Source organism: Oncorhynchus tshawytscha, linkage group LG02 (assembly GCF_018296145.1).
Source record: "Oncorhynchus tshawytscha isolate Ot180627B linkage group LG02, Otsh_v2.0, whole genome shotgun sequence".
Lineage (NCBI taxonomy): Eukaryota > Metazoa > Chordata > Actinopteri > Salmoniformes > Salmonidae > Oncorhynchus > Oncorhynchus tshawytscha.
The window spans coordinates 42778744-42797058 of record NC_056430.1 but is presented as its reverse complement, the minus strand read 5'-3'; the positions used below and the strand labels follow the sequence as shown (position 1 = coordinate 42797058).

The window sequence follows — 18315 nt, the reverse complement described above, 5'->3', positions numbered from 1 at the left end:
TCCCAAGGTGACTTATAGTAGCCTAAACCCTAAAGGTCCGGACAACATTGAAAACATTCGGGAGGCCTGCATATTTTCTGTTTAGCGGGGCTAATACCTTTTTCTTCATAGAAATGTAATTATTTAATCCGTTTCTGTTCATATTTGATTTGGTCACGTGTCCACAATACGTGACCTATCTACTGCTTAGATAGGGCCATTTATGGTTTATTTCTCGCCGTTTGGTGAATACATTCAGCCTTAAATATATACCCCATATTTATTTTAAAAAATATATAAACTGTTCCTATACCCTCTAAAAGGGTTACTGTGAATTTGACAGTAGTTTACCGGCTGCTCGGTGGCAATTCTGTATTTCATATTACAGTACACCTAATATACTACACCTAATATACTATATATAGTAATGACACAGTACAATAATGTAAAATTGACTGCATTATACTGTACAAAAAATGTAAATGCTACTGTAATCAAAATGAATAAATGAATCATTGCATGATTGAATGAAATTCATTGAGGGGAGGGGTCTGTATTTCATCAGCATTTTACTGTAATTATAGGGTTGGCTGCTAGGTGAAATGGTACATATTACAGTATATTAATACACATGTATTATTTTATATCACTTGCACTTCTAGAAGTCTTAATAAAGCCTTCTAAACTGGAAGCAAAGCAACTACTGGGCAAAACAGACCAAAAGGATATGGCAAAAATGTTTAAGGCTTGCTGCCTCTCCAATTGGTACCCTGTACAAGTTGATGGTATCACCACATTAGTTAAATTGGTATATCATTCTTACTCATGGGTGCAACAAATATAGCCTCTCATAAGACGCACCTCAAAATATGTTAATGAGACAGAAACAGCAATACCATGCAACCACTAGTGGTGAAAGTTATTTTTTGTTGCTTTTTTGGTGTGGAATTACAGTACCATTTGAAATGCAGCAATTATTTGCACCGCCCACAACATTTTCCCACAATGCAGCATAATTTATAGCATGCTGCTGTAAAACATTTCAGAGTATTTTACTGTTGATAATACCCCAAATTACTGTATCATTTATTGTTTTCTGTTACGGTGTAAGCTACCATGTAGGCTAGATATGTCCGATTTTGAGAACACATTGTACTGGTGTCTGTCGGTGGGCACTTATCAACGGTCATGGGATGCTGCCCAATCGACGCAACATGTCCACAAGAAAACAGGAAAAATATAGAATGGTTAACGGAATAACGGTTTCTTCAATATTACAGCGCATTCGGAAAGTATTCAGACCCCATGACCTTTTCTACATTTTGTTACGTTAAAGCCTTATTCTAAAATTGATTCAATCGTTTTTCCCCCTCATCAATCTACATCAACCCCACAATGACCAAGCAAAAACAGTTTTTTAGAAATGTTTGCAAATTTATTTAAAAGAAAATCAGAAATATCACATTTACATAAGTATTCAGACCCTTTACTCAGTAATTTGTTGAAGCACCTTTGGCAGCGATTACAGCCTCCAGTCATCTTGGGTATAATGCTACAAGCTTGGCACACATGTATTTAGGGAGTTTGTCCCATTTCTCTCTGCAGATCCTCTCATGCTCTGTCAGGTTAGATGGGGAGCGTTGCTGCACAGCTATTTTCAGGTCCCTGCAGAGATGTTCGATAGAGTTCAAGTCTGGGCTTTGGCTGGGCTGCTCAAGAACATTCAGAGACTTGTCCTGAAGCCACTCCTGTGTTGTCTTGGCTGTGTGCTTAGAGTCATTGTCCTGTTGGAAGGTGAACCTTCGCACAAGTCTGAGATCCTGAGTGCTCTGGAGCAGGTTTTCATCAAGGATCTCACTGTACTTTGCTCTGTTCATCTTTCCCTCCTCAAACTTGACTAGTTTCCCAGTCCCTGCCGCTGAAAAACCTCCCCACAGCATGATTCTGCCACCACTATGATTCACCGTAGGGATGGTGGCAGGTTTCCTCCAGACGTGACTCTTGGCATTCAGGCCAAAAAGTTCAATCTTGGTTTCATCAGACCAGAGAATCTTGTTTCTCATGCTCTGAGAGTCCTTTAGGTGCCCTTTGGCAAACTCCAAGTGTGCTGTCATGTGCTTTTTACTGAGGAGTGGCTTCCATTTGCCACTCTACCATAAAGGTCTGATTGGTGGAGTGATGCAGAGATGGTTGTCCTTTTGGAAGGTTCTCCCATCTCCACAGAGGAATTCTGGACCTCTGTCAGAGTGACCATCGGGTTCTTGGTCTAGAAAGAGTCTTGGTGGTTCCAAACTTCTTTCATTTAAGAATGATGGAAGCCACTGTGTTATTGGGGACCTTCAATGCTTCCCCAGATCCGTGCCTCGACAAAATCCTGTCTTGGAGCTCTACGGACAATTCCTTTGAGCTAATGGCTTGGTTTTTGCTCTGACATGCACTGTCAACTGTGGGACCTTATATAGACAGGTGTGTGCCTTTCCAAATCATGCCCAATCAATTGAATTGACCACAGGTGGACTCCAATCAAGTTGTAGAAACATCTCAAGGATGATCAATGGAAACATGATGCACATGAGCTCAATTTTGAGTCTCACAGCAAAGAGTCTGAATACTTATGTAAATAAGGTATTTCTGTTTTTAATGTTTTATAAATTTGCAAACATTTCAAAAAAAAAATTCTGTTTTCACTTTGTCATTATGGGCTATTGTGTGTAGACTGATGAGGATCCTTTAAAAAAACTATATATTTTAGAATAAGGCTGTAACATAACAAAATGTGGAAAAAGTCCAGTGGTCTGAGTACTTTCTGAATGCACTGTACATTGCTACATGTAATAGTTCCCATTGTAGTTAAGATGTTGATGCATGTTGTGGATGAGTGGGTATCGATCAATGGTTCCTATGATCAAATGCAAACGTATTGACCCATGGCGATTAGCTCAAATTTTCATAACGGCGTCCTTTTGTCAGCACTAACGGAGGCTAACTCCACCATGAGGCATGGCTACTAGGCCAAAGCCCGTGGGGAATTTCATTGTTTTGTTTGTAGGGTTTTTGGATAAGCGTTGAAAATAAGGTTTGTGGTAAACACAGGTTTAGATCTTAGGGTAACGTTGGGTAACTAGCCTCCCGGGGTAACTGCAATGCAAGTCAACGGTACCTAAATGATGCTTTTCCAAATAATGCCCAAAATCCAAAATGTAATTAGTGCAATTAGCCTGTGGTATTATCATTATATTATCTTATTACCTCTACCGACCTAGTGCACAAACCCACACCAATAGAACTCGCCAGCTTGTAGTCCTGAAAAACAGAAATGAGTTAGCATTTTCTACTTCTGGTTCGTTCCCCATTCCGGTTTTGGAAATTCATGGGGAAAGAATGTGATTTTGGGATATACGCCAAAAATAAGGCCTGAGGTTAATACAGGCTTAGGATATCTTTTACGTTTTTTTCTATGAGATAATATTAGTCAGTTAACATCACCTTTATGAATGATGAAATCTTTATATGCTTTATGTACTTGTTTTGATAACATGAATGCTTCAAAATATTAACCAAAAGTGCAGTTAGCTGATTAAGATTATCTCACGAAACATATAGGGCAACTTGGGGTAACTAGCCCCCCCTAAGAACAATGTCCAATTGCTAACACAAAAAAACAAGTTTGGTAAAAACGTGGTATATGGATGATGGTCATTCTTAGGCAAACAAACTACAATTCAGGCTGTAACACAACAACATGTGGAATAAGTCAAGGGGTATTAATCATTTCTGAAGGCACTGTAGGTCTATGTTTCTTATTTTGCCTCAATGTTGCAACAACCCCACTCTATACCATAGGAAAAAATTAAATATTACACCAGTCTTAAATTCATTTCACTAGCCTATATTCATAATTTTCCAAAAATAATATCTACGTACAGTACTTCCTGTCATGTCAGAGACATTGCACCACAAGAGGAAAATGTCAAAGTTGTTCAGGTCTCATAAATATCTGTCTGTTCTTCAATGAGGCACAGCACACATTCACAATGAGGCACAGCACACATTCAGGCTATGTCCCAATTGGCACCCTATTCTGTATGCTACTACTTTTGACCAGAGCCCTATGGGGCCTGGTGACATGCAGTGCACTATAAAGGGAATAGGATCCCATTTGGGATGAAGTCTCAGTTAAATCCTGTTCACTCAATGCCAGACAAAAGCTTCTTCATATCTGTGATGACTCATGGGAGTAAGTCAGCACTGCACTGCATTGTACGCAATGATGGGATAAAGTGCATTTAGCATATTTACATATTATTATCTCCTATTAGAGGAGGCTGGTAAGCAGGTTGACGTTTCTTGGGATGATTCTTGTCCTGGAGGCAGAGCAGAGCAATTTTCACGAGATGGGCCAGCTGCAAAGTCAAAATTGGCAGTATATTGTAAAAAATGAATGAAAACAAAAATGAGATTCTTGGTCTTAATTTAATGTTAGGGTTATAGGCAGATTGTTAGCAGTGTGGTTAAGGGTTAGGTTTAAAATCTGATTTTATGAATTTGTGGCTGTGACAGCTAGTGACTACCCTTCAGAGTTTCTCCCAGTACATGAGTCAACCCACTAAATGCCAACCTGTGGCTGGTGAGGGGTGGACGGCTCATAATAATTGCCAGAATGGAGTAAATAGAATGGAATCACGTCAAACACATGGAAATGTGCTTGCTGTGTTTCATACAATTCCATGAATTCCAATCCATTACTATGAGCCCGTCCCCCAATTCAAAGAGCCACCAGCCACCACTGTCTTTTATCCCCATCCCTACTAGCAACAGTGGTGTATATGAATGTATAAACTGTATCTGTAGGTATGTCAATCCTATTGAATGTATGTACAGATGAAATGGAAGCAACCACAGTGCCTATGTGTAACGATTCTCCTCCTCTTCTGAGGAAGAGTAGGAAATATCGGACCAATGCGCAGCGTGGTAAGTGTCCATGTTGTTTTTTATAACCGGAACACTGACACAAAAACAAAAGTAGAACCATACCAGGCCAAACACATAGAGATAGAAAACATAGAACACAAAACATAGAATGTCCACCCCAACTCACGCCCTGACCAAACTAAAATAGAGACATAAAAAAGGAACTAAAGTTAGGACGTGACACTATGGAGTGTATTATACATAGATTGAATGGAAGCCACATACAGTTATCTGGTATCCTTTACTAGAGACACTGCCTTTGATAATGGAATGCAAGCAATTCTGAGGCCTGTTGATATGACTAGTTTCCAGCTCAATAGCATACTGTACATTCCCTGTATGCACGAAATGTATGCAGTTGCATATTTTCTAGGGGGTCATGAACTGTGTAGACAAGCAGTGCTTGACTTGGACTGAAATAGGGGCTGGTACTCATATTAGGTTCCAATACTGTTTACATTTAGGTGCAGGAGCTTCACGATACTTTTTATCTTATATTCTATAAGAGGAAAAGGAGCTCAAGCAGTAGAACATTTGAGGTACCGGTACTCAGCTCCGGTGAGCTTCTGCCAAGTCGAGAACTGTAGCCAACCATGTCTATATGATGATATAGAGTTACCAAATCCACTGGACACTGAGCAGAGGGGTTTAGATTGAAATAAAGGTTGAAGTCAGATATTACTGTAAGTCATTAATGCTAAGTCTCAACTTCTAGATAGGGAACTGATAAGCCAGACAGACACATTTACCAGCCATTACCATATTGCCTACCTACTCTTTGAGCCCCACAGAGGAACCACACAGTGGAACCATGGCTGCATTACAAATGGCACCGTACTCCTTATATAGTCCACTACTTTTGACCAGAGCCCTATGGACCCTAGTGCACTATATAGGGAATAGACTTCCATTTGGGACACAGCCTCTGACTCAGTCTACTCAGCACCATGAGTCATAAATGTCACTACCGACTGAGACCATTAGGTAAAAGATGAAATCATTGCTCTGAACTTCACTGATCTATTCTTGTGACTGAGCTTGGCGTCAGACTTAATAAAATATAGTCTTTTCTATGGCTCCAGATTGAAACCTCACTGAAAGCTCACTGATATAAAGGAATTTGAGACAAGAAATACAGCATATGAGTATTTGTGATTTTCTGCAACGTGCATTTCTGTAGTACCCCTTGTTTCATATATATTTCCTTTTAAAGAAAGAAAAACATTGATCACTGAATAAAGACATTTAAAGCTATAATGTTATTTAAAAAAAACATTTGTTATTGTATTCATAATTGTAGTTGTTATCCATTTAACACAGGATTAATTCCTAAAAAAAAAACGAACTGTTGTGTAGTCATTACACTTTCTCATGAATCCAGACTTACATTTATCGTGACATATCATTTCCCTTTGGAAGCCCATTGATAATCAAACCAATGGCTCACCACTTTTCACATTTGCCCGATGGTGGATACATACAAAAATAATATACAGCCTATGGCTATTTCCTATAGTTCCACATTAGTCACAGGAATAGGATGAAAGCATTTGGGTAATGAAAGGACTTGAAAGTCCCCCTGTGTAACTGCCTGGCGAACGAGAGGAGCAGCTAGGCTGCAGCATCATAATCCGTTATTAGGACTTGGCTGGCACACTAACAGAACTGTTCACTGGGGCTATCAGTGTGAAAGAGGCCTGGTTACAGACAGACAGACAGACAGACAGACAGACAGACAGACAGACACACACACACACACAGACAGAGGAGGCAGCAAAGGCAGATGCATGTGCCGGGCTGTTGCTTCTTGAAGTGCAGCGCAGTGACCCTGTGAAAGACACAACATAATGGGGCAATTACTGACTGTCGCTTCCTTTTGAGGCACGTGAAAAATAATTTATTCAGTCTGAAAGCTCTTATTCTCTCTCTCAGCTAAAGAGAAAGGTGGCATACTGTAAACAGTGCTGCTTTGCTGTCAATGGGTGTTTTGTTAAAAACCAAACATGTTTGAGTCCGTGTGTATGCATATATGTACATTATTCATACATTACATTATTTCAATGCAGACGTGGGTAGTAACATGCTATAAGTAACACTTTACATGTACTCAAGTCATTGTTTTTAGTAACTAGTATTTTCTTGGAACTCTGTCAGCAGCAAAACAATAATATATATATATATATATATATATATATATACAGTACCAGTCAAAAGTTTGGACACCCCAACGAATATCAGGGTTTTTCTTTATTTTTACTATTTTCTATATTGTAGAATAATAGTGAAGGCATTAAAACTATGAAATAACACATATGGAATCATGTAGTAACCAAAAAAGTGTTAAACAATTCAAAATGAATTTATATTGAGATTCTTCAAAGTAGCCACGATTAGCCTTAATGACAGTTTTTCACACTCTTGTCATTCTCTCAAACAGCTTCATGAGGTAGTCACCTGGAATGCATTTCAATTAACAGGTGTACATTGTTAAAAGTTAATTTGTGGAATTTCTTTCCTTCTTAATGTGTTTGAGCCTATCAGTTGTGTTGTGACAAGGTAGGGTTGGTATACAGAAGACAGACGTATTTGGTAAAAGACCAAGTCCATATTATGGCAAAACAGCTCAAATAATTGTTATTTTATTTATTTAACTAGGCAAGTCAGTTAAGAACAAAATCTTATTTACAATGACGGCCTACCCCGGCCAAACATGGACGACGCTGTCTAGGCTGTGGGTAACTGGTGAAAGGAGTCAGCCGCAGGAGAGCTGAGATGTGTGGACAAGGTATTTAATTCAACAAAACACCAGTACAAACACAATACTATGGTGCTGGAAAAATACCGGAACCACGAAATAAACAGGCGTCAATAACAAATCCCGCCAACAATATACCAGCTGTCAGATACAGCCTTACAAACAAGCACACAAACATGGGGGAAATCAGAGGGTTAAATAATGAACATGTAATGGGGGAATTGAAACCAGGTGTGTAAAAAACAAATACAAAACAAATGGAAAATGAAAAGTTCATTGGTGAAGGCTCGAAGGCCGGTGATGTAGACCGCCGAACGCTGCTCGAACAAGATGAGGGACCGACTCTGGCGGAAGGCGAGACAAACCCAGGGCCAATTGTGCACCGTCCTATGGGACTCCCAATCATAGCCAGTTGTGATACAGCTTGGAATCGAACCAGGGTGTGTAGTGACACCTCTAGCATTGAGATGCAGTGCCTTAACCTTATACCGCTGCACCACTCAGGAGCAAAGAGAAATGACAGCCCATCATTACTTTAAGACAGTCAATCTGGAAAATTTCAAGAACTTCGAAATTTTCTTCAAGGGCAGTTGCAAAAAAACATCAAGAGCTATGATACTGGCTCTCATGAGGACTGCCACAGGAAAGGAATCCTCTGCTGCAGAGGATAAGTTCAATAGACTTACCTGCCTCAGAAATTGTTGCCTAAATAAATGTTTCAGAGTTCAAGTTACAGACACATCTCAACATCAACTGTTCAGAAGAGACTGTGTGAATGAGGCCTTCGTGGTCAAATTGCTGCAAAGAAACCACTACTAAAGGACACCAATAAGAATAAGAGACTTAAGGGCCAAGAAACACGAGCAATGGACATTAGACCGGTGGAAATCTGTCCTTTGCTCTGATGAGTCCAAATGTTGAGGTTTGTGGCCTACCCAACCGCTTGGCGGTGTACGCATGGTCCTAAAGCACACCGAATTTTTGTGTGTATCACATTCCAATGATAAAACTGGGGGGGACAAAACGTGAAAGTTCTGTTACTTAGATGTATATTATATTATAAACTGGGTTGTTCGAGCCCTGAATGCTGATTGGCTGACAGCCGTGGTATACCAAGGGTATGACAAAACACATAGGGTAACAGTTTATAATAGCAATAATGCACCTCGGGGGTTTGTGATATATGGCCAATATACCACCGTTAAGGGCTGTGTCCAGGCACTAGGCGCTGCGTTGTGCATAAGAGCGGTGGTATATTGGTCATATACCACACCCCATCGAGCCTTATTACTTAAATATATGATGGCCCGGTGAGGTTTTGGAAACCCTCTGGGCCAGTCAATCTTTCATGTCAGTGGCCCGCTTGGGCAAGTGAAAGAAAATATTGGAATTATGCTATTTTCTATCGAGACTATATATCTGATGAAAAAACAGATGACTTCCTTAAGCTGTTAGTTCGTTATGTAGATTATTTATGACGCACACAGCCTAAGCAGAATAGGTTATCATTTTACGGGCAGCAAGAGTGCGCAGCTGTCAACTGGTTGTCTGTGGAGCAGCTCACAAAAGAACGACAGCGGTCTGGTCGGTAGGAAAGACGTTTCAATTTATGACATCTACCAGTAAATGCTAAGGCAGCAATGGGTATGCTTTGGTCTGAAGTTTTCCTTGGACCCTGAAGTTGAAATGCATTAAATTCTATATTGGGCAGAAATTAGCGTTTAAATCAGGAATGTTTCCTCTCACGACCTCTACAAGCCAGAATGTTGAATCAAATTATATTTGAACTCAGGCACTACTTAACCAGTTGTCCGTGTGGTTGGTCCTGTCGCAGGTAGGAATGTGAGACAAATTAAATCAACTTTTCGAAGCGCTGGTAGTGCGTTCAGATTTCTATCACCTAAAGCATGTTCACAAGATGATAATACATGCACGCCATGCATGCATACTTGCTGAGCTGGTGCATGTATTTACATGGTTCTGTGCATGCTTCAGGTGATAGAAATCTGAATGGACAACCAGTGCTTTCATAAGGTGATTTAATTATACCTTTCTGTGGAGATATTGTCTCACATTCTTACTTGAAAAAGAACCAACCACATGGACAACCGGTAAAGTAAATTAAAACATAATTGTAATCAATATTCTGGCTTGTACAGCTTGTGAGAGGAAATTTTCCAAACAAACGTATTCCATTAATCTCAGACTGTGAACCAGAGGTATCTCAGTCTGATTGTCAGGCAAGTTTGAAGTCTTGGTTAAATCTTTGCGATGCACAATTCAGTCATGTGCTATTTGAATGACATTTTGTAAGGCTTTCCCAAAAAACCTTCCCAATTAAATGTTGACTGCAAAGTAGACCTACCTGGCAGAATGATATCCTGATGATTTGTACTGTATCAATTGGATCAGCATTTGTTTTGCAAACTCTGCCATCATATGTACATCGCTGTACATTGTAGCCTATAGTAGGCTACAGAAACACTGCTAGCCAAACACAACTGTCTCTTGCTATGTGTGCAATTTAATTAAAGGGCAACTACACACGAATGCCATGTTAGTAATAGTTTTTCATGTTTTTCTGTCAAAATAGCCTATTCTGTGAGTTTGTCTCTGAATTGCACAGTCTGTCAACAAGTGGTGTTGGTCGTGGTGCTGGCAGGTTTAAATAATCAATTAATGTCAAATCAATTGCACTAAGTTGTTGTTCTTTTTGTTTGCTGTCACAGCTTACCATAAGGTCTAAAAAATTTGCAAACACAATTTGTAACTAGTACTCAAGTTATTTTCTGACCAGATACTTCTTTATTTTTTAAAAATTGTTTCTTTGAGGGCTATTTTTGAATAAATTACATTGTAAATATCAGTATTTTACTTAGTGGAACTGACAGTGTTTTAACTACTTTGCAGATATGAATCAGACAATCATAATATCAGTCAAAAATATAAATTACACAGTTAATGCTACAAAAACAATTGTATGAGAGGTTTAAAAATAGATTATATTTGACTCAACATTCCATGACGTACACTAAAGCATTGTTGGCAGAATAGATGGATGAAGTTCAATGCATGATAATTAATCAATACATTTCTTGGTAGTTCAACATTTTTTTGCTATCAGGTTGTAAATCAAAGCTGTCCTGGTACAATGTTTGCTGCCTCCATTCTGGATGCACTGTTTCAGTTTCAATGACTCAATATTTTGGACAAAAACATATGAATATAACTAAGGCTGGGAATGTTAATATAACTAGCAAGGGCAATGATCACAAGTCAGTCATAACGTGGCTAATATTCTAGCGTAGCTATTTAAGTAGCAAGCTAAAAACACAGAGCCTAACATTATCTAGATAGCTAGCTAGCTGCTAGCAGGACATCATGCCATTGGAGGAGTGAGTGTGTAAGTGACTTTTTACCCTCATATCGTTTTTTTGGTGGCTACACAGCTAGAGATGCAACTCATTCAATTATGTTGAATGAATGTTATTCATCGACTCTTATTCAGTTAGCATACCTCTTGCTTTTGCAAATTCACTCTGTCTAACTATATACTCCGATTTCATAGCACTCTTGTCTGAGTGTGCCAGATCGCAGAATAACTGATGAATTTACGAATGTGCAAGACTCATTGAATATGACCGGTGTCAGTAAATGTAGGCAAAAAAAAGTTAAGAGTTAGTCAGGAACACTCTATATAACATGGAAACAGCCTAACCAGCTCTGCTAGGGCGAATGAAATAGTCAGTGAGGTGTTCTCTCATTTGTGTCTGGAAGTAACTAGCTAGCAAGCAAGCAAACTTTAGCCAATTAGCTTGGGGTCTTGGTTGGGACAACGCATGCATTAGCAGGCAAGCTGCAGAAGTACGAGCAGGCTGTTCCCCATCGTTTATCAGTGCGATTTTGACAGCCAACTAGCTGAAAAAGTTTGAGAGGGTTTATCTAATGTTCCTTCGTTAGATTTTAGCTAATCTTGCTCTGGTTAGCATTAGTTGTTGATCTTGTTGATGTGTATTTATGATGTGCATATAGGGAAAGTTAGCCTACCATTTTATGGTTGTTTGATCAATAAGACTGTAAAGTTCCCAAATGTAAAAAGGCTCCTTTGGTATTAACATATTTGCAGAAATCCATTAACGTGTATTTTGTGGCCTTTGCCGAATGCGTTCAAATTATCGAAAGTTGCGCTGTTGCAACTGCCTGTAAACACAAAGTCCAGTTCAAAGTGAATGATGGCAGGCCCTTGTGGCAAACGGCTTGTTTGTATGTAGGGCTACTGTGATTGGCTATGGCGCACCGGTCTGTGTAGCCTACTGTCGTGGAGGAGACAGATGTTTTTATTTTTTATTTTTTTACTGCAGTACTTGTCGCACGACCGCTTTCCCACTATACTGCTATGGAATTTTCAGAAATTCCTTAGTATACGTAATTCACAAACATTCTAAGAATTTATGAAAATGTGAAAATGACCAGATCTAAGTGCTCGCTAGTCAGAAAATGTAAAAACATTTTTTTATTATTTTTTTAAGTGTCATATTCTTCCTGAGGGTGTATATGAACAGATTTTAATAAAATTCATGATGCTAAAATGCTGTCAGTTCCACTTTAAGTACACATTTTCAGTGCTCTACCCACCTCTTGTGACAATGCCTCTGTGGCTGGACTTTCTACTAGAGTTTGTTTGGGTATTAAGAATGTCAGTGGATTACTCAAACCAAATTCTACCTTAGTATGTGTCGGGGGGAGGGGGGTGCAATGCTCAGTGCAGGGTCCCTCCCTTCATCCATCCATCTGAGAAACACCAATTCCCTGCAGTTGAGACTTTACTCAAACCTCCATCAACCCATCTGCTTATGAGTAGCTGACTCTCCACAATAGACTGTCATGAGATGAGCTAACCCACTAATTCCTGGGTCCAGTGCCCCACCACTGCTCCTCGGCTACTCCTCTGCTGCCTGGAAACTGGGAACAACCGCAGGGGAGCTATGCAGCGCAAGCCTGATGATTTCATTGTGAACCAGATTGGGATGCAAATCAGTGGCGCATTAAGAGATTGATTAAATTAGCATTCTTGGAATATAGTAAAGCCTCTATTCAATTTGCTCCTCTGATCCTCCGCATGCCGATTGGTCCTCACGGGTCTTTTAATGATGCTGGTGAAGATGAAGATGTGCCAAAATGGCCTTTTCTGGAAATAGTATGGAAATTAGCATGGCTAGTGTTTGTGTGTGTTTTCTTTTGACCTGTTGACCTATTGTGGGACAGAATGTGCATGTCTATATATACAACAGGGTCCAAAATGATTGACATCCTTGATAAAGATGAGCAAAAATTACTGTATAAAATGAATAATTCAAATACTGAGCTACATGTAACTGCCAAAATAAAGGAAACACCAACGTAAAGTTTCTTAATAGGGCGTTGGGCCACCACGAGCCAGAACACCTTCATTGCACCGTGGCATTGATTTTACAAGTGTCTGGAACTCTATTGGAGAGATGAGACACCATTCTTCCATGAAAAATTCCATAATTTGGTGTTTTGTTGATTGTGGTGGAGAACGCTCATAAGTGTTCAATTTGGTTGAGATCTGGTGCCTGAGACGGCAATAGGCAACCTGTGGTTTCAATTGAAGAGGGCAGTCCATAAGCGCAGATAAAGGACATCAAGGATCTGGAGAGATTCTGTGTGGATGAATGGTCTAAGATCCCTCCCATTGTGTTCTTCAATATCATAAAACATTTTGTTAAATAAAATTCTCTGAGGAATTGTGTTGGTATAAAATAATACAATCACATTTGCATAAGATAAAGCTCCGAATTTGAATAATGTATTAATGTAGCCTAGTTAGAGCGTTGGGCCAGAGCTGACAAGGTAAAAATCCCTGAGCTGACAAGGTAAAAAATCTGTTAACAGGCAGTTCACCCACTGTTCCTAGGCCGTCATTGTAAATAAGAATTTGTTCTTAATTGACTTGCCTTAGTTAAAGAAATAAAAATATGTTGCTCAACTTTATCAAGGGTATCAAGAATTTTGGACCCCACTGTCTATGTCTATCTGAGTGTTTGTCTAAGTGTTTGAAGTGAAGATGAGATGGAAAGAAGCTGAATAAAGACTGCTCTCTAATTCTCGTTACTAATACTACCAGTGACGTGGTGCATGATATCGGACACAGATCAAGAGAGTGGGCTGCAAAGATCTTATGGGATTGACGGACAAAGTGAGCGTAATGGTCAGACTCTGTTCAAAGGGATGAGGGCTGGCTGCCGTTTGGTCGATCAACGCGGACAGAGACGGAAGAGAGACCACTAATTGGCAAGAAACCTGAACGAAAGAGAAAGAGGAAAAAGATGTAAAGCTGAGAAAGAGATGTAGCGAAGTAACTGTTTCAAGTGGGTCAAAAGAGTGTAGGGAATAGGGTGCCATTTGGGACACGGATGTTCAGTGAGGAGAGACTCTGATGAAAGGTTAGGATTTGGAGCATTAATGCTGTATTAATATAACAAGTTAAGTGAAGTGGATCGGCCCAGCTCATTAGCCACATGAAAGCCAGGGTCAGATCTGGGCGATATATACAAGTAGGGATAATGAAGGGAATAGATGGCGTTAGGTAGAGCAGTATGGTTTTAAATAGCCATGCAGGGCTGCATTTTATTCCAATAACATGTTCCCTCCCTCCATCTCCCCTCATTCACTCTCATAATGTGAGCTTGTACACTGTCCCTCATGGATTTAAAGTCATTTCCACTTATTCGTAAATGTAAATATTGTTTTTTTTTTCACCTATGTTTTAACTTGTTTGTTTTACCGCTTATTTATCAATTCAATATCCATGTATTTCAGTGTATATGACTGAGATGTGGATACTATTAAACTGGGACTGGTTAGAGGAATATGGTGGAAAAGCTCTCCAACCATCCTTGCACCAATGTAATGCTTTTAAATGCATGAGGGTGAGTGAATGAGTGCACACTTCTGTAGAAAAGGTAGATAATCAGAACACAGCCAGTGTCTGGAACAGTATAAGCTTCCACCTAAAGATTAATCTGTTACTAGTGCTGAGCAATTAGTGTTTGTTTTTTTTAATAATCAAAGTTTTCCATTTTGGTTTCGATCATGTTTTAAAACATGAAATGCATTATGAAATAATGACATTAAAATTATTTTAGAGCTTCCCTCAGCCACCACCTGCCTTTTCCCTGATGCTGACAGTGGGTTGAATGCTTTAACAACACAGAGTAAAATAATTAATAAGAGCCCCCATGATGGTAGAGAATGCCTAATACTGTGTATCACTTATTAACCATCATTTATTAACATTACTTTACTGTAATAAAATATTTCATTTGTTAATATTACTTCATTTTTATTTCATGACTTTATTATTTTTCTTTCCTTAGTCATTACCTATTCTTCTCAGGCAGTAGCAGCCAGCCAGACAACCATTTAATGAAGGGGTATTCAACCGGGGCTCCGCAGCCCCCTAGGAGGCCATGAAGTTACTGCAGAGGGTGAATATACTGTATGTATATATACTGAACAAAACTATAAATACAACATTTTCAAAAATGTTACTGAGCTAGTCAATTGAAATAAATAAATTAGGCCCAAATCTATGGATTTCAGATGACTGGGACATTCAGGGATTTGTTCCGAAGCCACTCCTGCATTGTCTTGGCTGTGCGCTTAGGGTAGTTGTCCTGTTGGAAGTTAAACCTTTGCCCCAGTCTGAGGACCTGAGCGCTCTGGAGCAGGTTTTCATCAAGGATCTACTCCGCTCATCTTTGCCTCGATCCTGACTAGTCTCCAAGTCCCTGCCGCTGAAAAACATCCCCACAGCATAATGCGGCCACCACCATCAGACCAGAGAATCTTGTTTCTCATGGTCTGTCTTTAGGTGCCTTTTGGAAAACTCTGAAGTGGGCTGTCAAGTGCCATTTACTGAGGAGTGGCTTCCGTCTGGCCACTCTACCATAAAGGCCTGATTAGTGGAGTGCTACAGAGATGGTTGTCCTTCTGGAAGTTTTCCCCATCTCCACAGAGGAACTCTGTCAGAGTGACCATCGGCTTCTTGGTCACATCCCTGACCAAGGGCCTTCTCCCCCGATTGCTCATTTTAGTCGGACGGCCAGCTCTAGGAAGAGTCTTGGTGGTTCCAAACTTCTTCCATTTACGAATGATGGAGGCTACTGTGTTCTTAGGGGCCTGCAATAATGCAGAAATGTTTTGGTATCCTGCCAAAGATCTGTGCCTCAACACAATCCTGACTCGGAGCTCTACGGAAAATGCCTTTGGTCTCATGGCTTGGTTTTTTGTCTCTGACATGCACTGTCAACTGTGGGACTTTATATAGACAGGTGTGTGCCTTTCCAAATCATGTCCAATCAATTGACTTTACCACAGGTGGATTCCAATCAAGTAGTAGAAACAGCTCTAGGATGATCAATGAAAACAGGACGCACCTAAGCTCAATTCCGAGTCTCATAGCAAAGGGTGTGAATAGTTAAGTAAATGAGGTATCTCTTTTTTATATTTCATACATTTGCCCCAAAAAATTGAAAAAAACTGTTTTCACTTTGTCATTATGGGGTATTGCTGACGATTTTTTAAAATGATTTAATATTTTCTTTATATTGGTTGTAAAGTAACAAAATGTGAAAAAAGGGAAGGGGTCTGAATACTTTCCGAAGGCACTGTATATAACATCCCTGGCATGCAGGATGAATTGAATAATAAGGGATAATCATTCCATGATTAGCAAACATATGAGCATGTCTATGTTTAGCCATGTTAAACCATGTTTTGACAGCTATCTAGCTGAAAACAAAAACAGGCAATGTGAAAAAGAGCTAATGTACAGGAAGGGTAATGTTCAAAAGATGAAGATATTGACACAGAAAGTGTGAGTGTGTATGTTTATGTTTGGGTTGTAGAGGTTGGTGTGTGTGTGTGTGTGTGTGTTTATTTTTTTTATTTTTTTGTGTGCGAACAAACATTCTGGCATACACTTTAGGCCTCTTTTGGCAATTACTGTGTGTGTTCCTAGTGTGTGTGTTTGTGTGAGTCTATGTTCATATTAGCAGTGATGTGCCCTGATTCCCCTGCTCCTGCTGCTCTGAGCTGTTTAGGCCAAAGTCAGGCAGGCATTATTCAAGGTGTACGCTACTGTAACTCATTAATTACTAGTAAACCTATGTTCACTCTATGTGGCCCCAGGGAGCCCATTAAAGCCTGTACAGTACTTCGTCCTTCTCCCTAACGGACAGCTCAATTAGTACTGAGATTAATGTGATCCACCTACGGTTTGTGTTCACCCCTAGAATAGAGGCCTTAGACAGTGGCTCTGGAAAGCACATATAAAACACAACACAAGACCTCATACAGATGTAGGATTATATTTTGAACACCCTGTTGCAGGAGAACTTTCCTGCAATGCAGGACATTTAAAACATGTTGTGTATCTGAGGTTTAATTAGGCGTCTGAAGTTTGTAATTTCCACTTAAATTTCTGACTTCATTTTCTCTTCTGAAAAAATGCATCAACTACTATAAAAATATCCCTTAATTATAATCCACATAACAATTCACATTTCCTGCAGGATTATTTTCCGGCTGTAGCAAACTGGCTCAAATTAAAATCTGACATCTGCAGGCTGTCCTGTTGGAGAATATAGCTATGCTTATACTGAGCTAGTGTGACAGACTCATGCCTACCACAAGACTGTTTTAGTCCACTGAGCTAAAGCTTAGGCTGTGGTTTTAGTGAGCTAGGAGAGCCATTAAATGATAGCGGTTGATTTGAAGTCCCAATCAGAGTGTCCTCCCATGCATGGCTTGACAGATACAGTATCTCCAGTGCCATTCATCTGCTTGTTATTGTCTGAGACGAGGTCTAAGGCTCACTGGAGCAATGGGATGAAACCCAGAGAGGAGAAATGGATTGAGGGAGAAAAGAGATGAGAAGAGAAACGGATTGAAGTAGGAGAGGGATGAGACATAGAGTGGTAAGACAGAGAACAGAATCAGAGGAGTGATAGTGAATGGTCTTGTCCCAGTGGAGAGACAGAGGGACAGGGGCATGAGCTCATGAGCTATAGCTGGATCATTAACATCCTCAGCTGTACCCACCTACCCCTGGATCACATCCACTCCTCTCTTTCCCTCCTTCCTCTCCATCCTTCACTTCTAGCACACATACACTCCTGCCCCTCTTCCCCATCTCCCCTCCTACGACACGTACACTCCTGCCCTTCCCCTCACCTTCTCCCATTCTCAACAACAACACCAGTGTAGCGCAGCAGCCAAGGCCCTCCAGTGGCTGTGTGTGTGTTGTGTGTGAACGTGCGTGCGTGCGTGCATGTGAGTGAGGTACAGGACCGGTCACTCCCTCAACATACTCAATATCCCCCCCCGCTTTCTCCCCTCATCCACAACCTGTTTTAAACAGAGCCTTTTCCCTGTTCACTCACTCAGGAAAGAGGAGGCCGCCTCCTCAAGGTCTCCTGCTTCGACCGCTGTCCTGATATCTGTGGCACCTACTGCAGGAGACGCCTCGTTCATTTTGCTGTGTATCTGTGGCGGGTTTAGCTTAGCTTCTCTCTGTCCTCTGT

The 18315-nt window shown here is 40.2% G+C and overlaps 1 protein-coding gene across 13 annotated transcripts in view; it reads left to right on the top strand.

The window, feature by feature from the left end:
• Positions 1–18315, top strand: part of LOC112244788 (calcium-dependent secretion activator 1) — a 150184-nt gene that overhangs the window by 1207 nt on the left and 130662 nt on the right. The window lies entirely within an intron of this gene.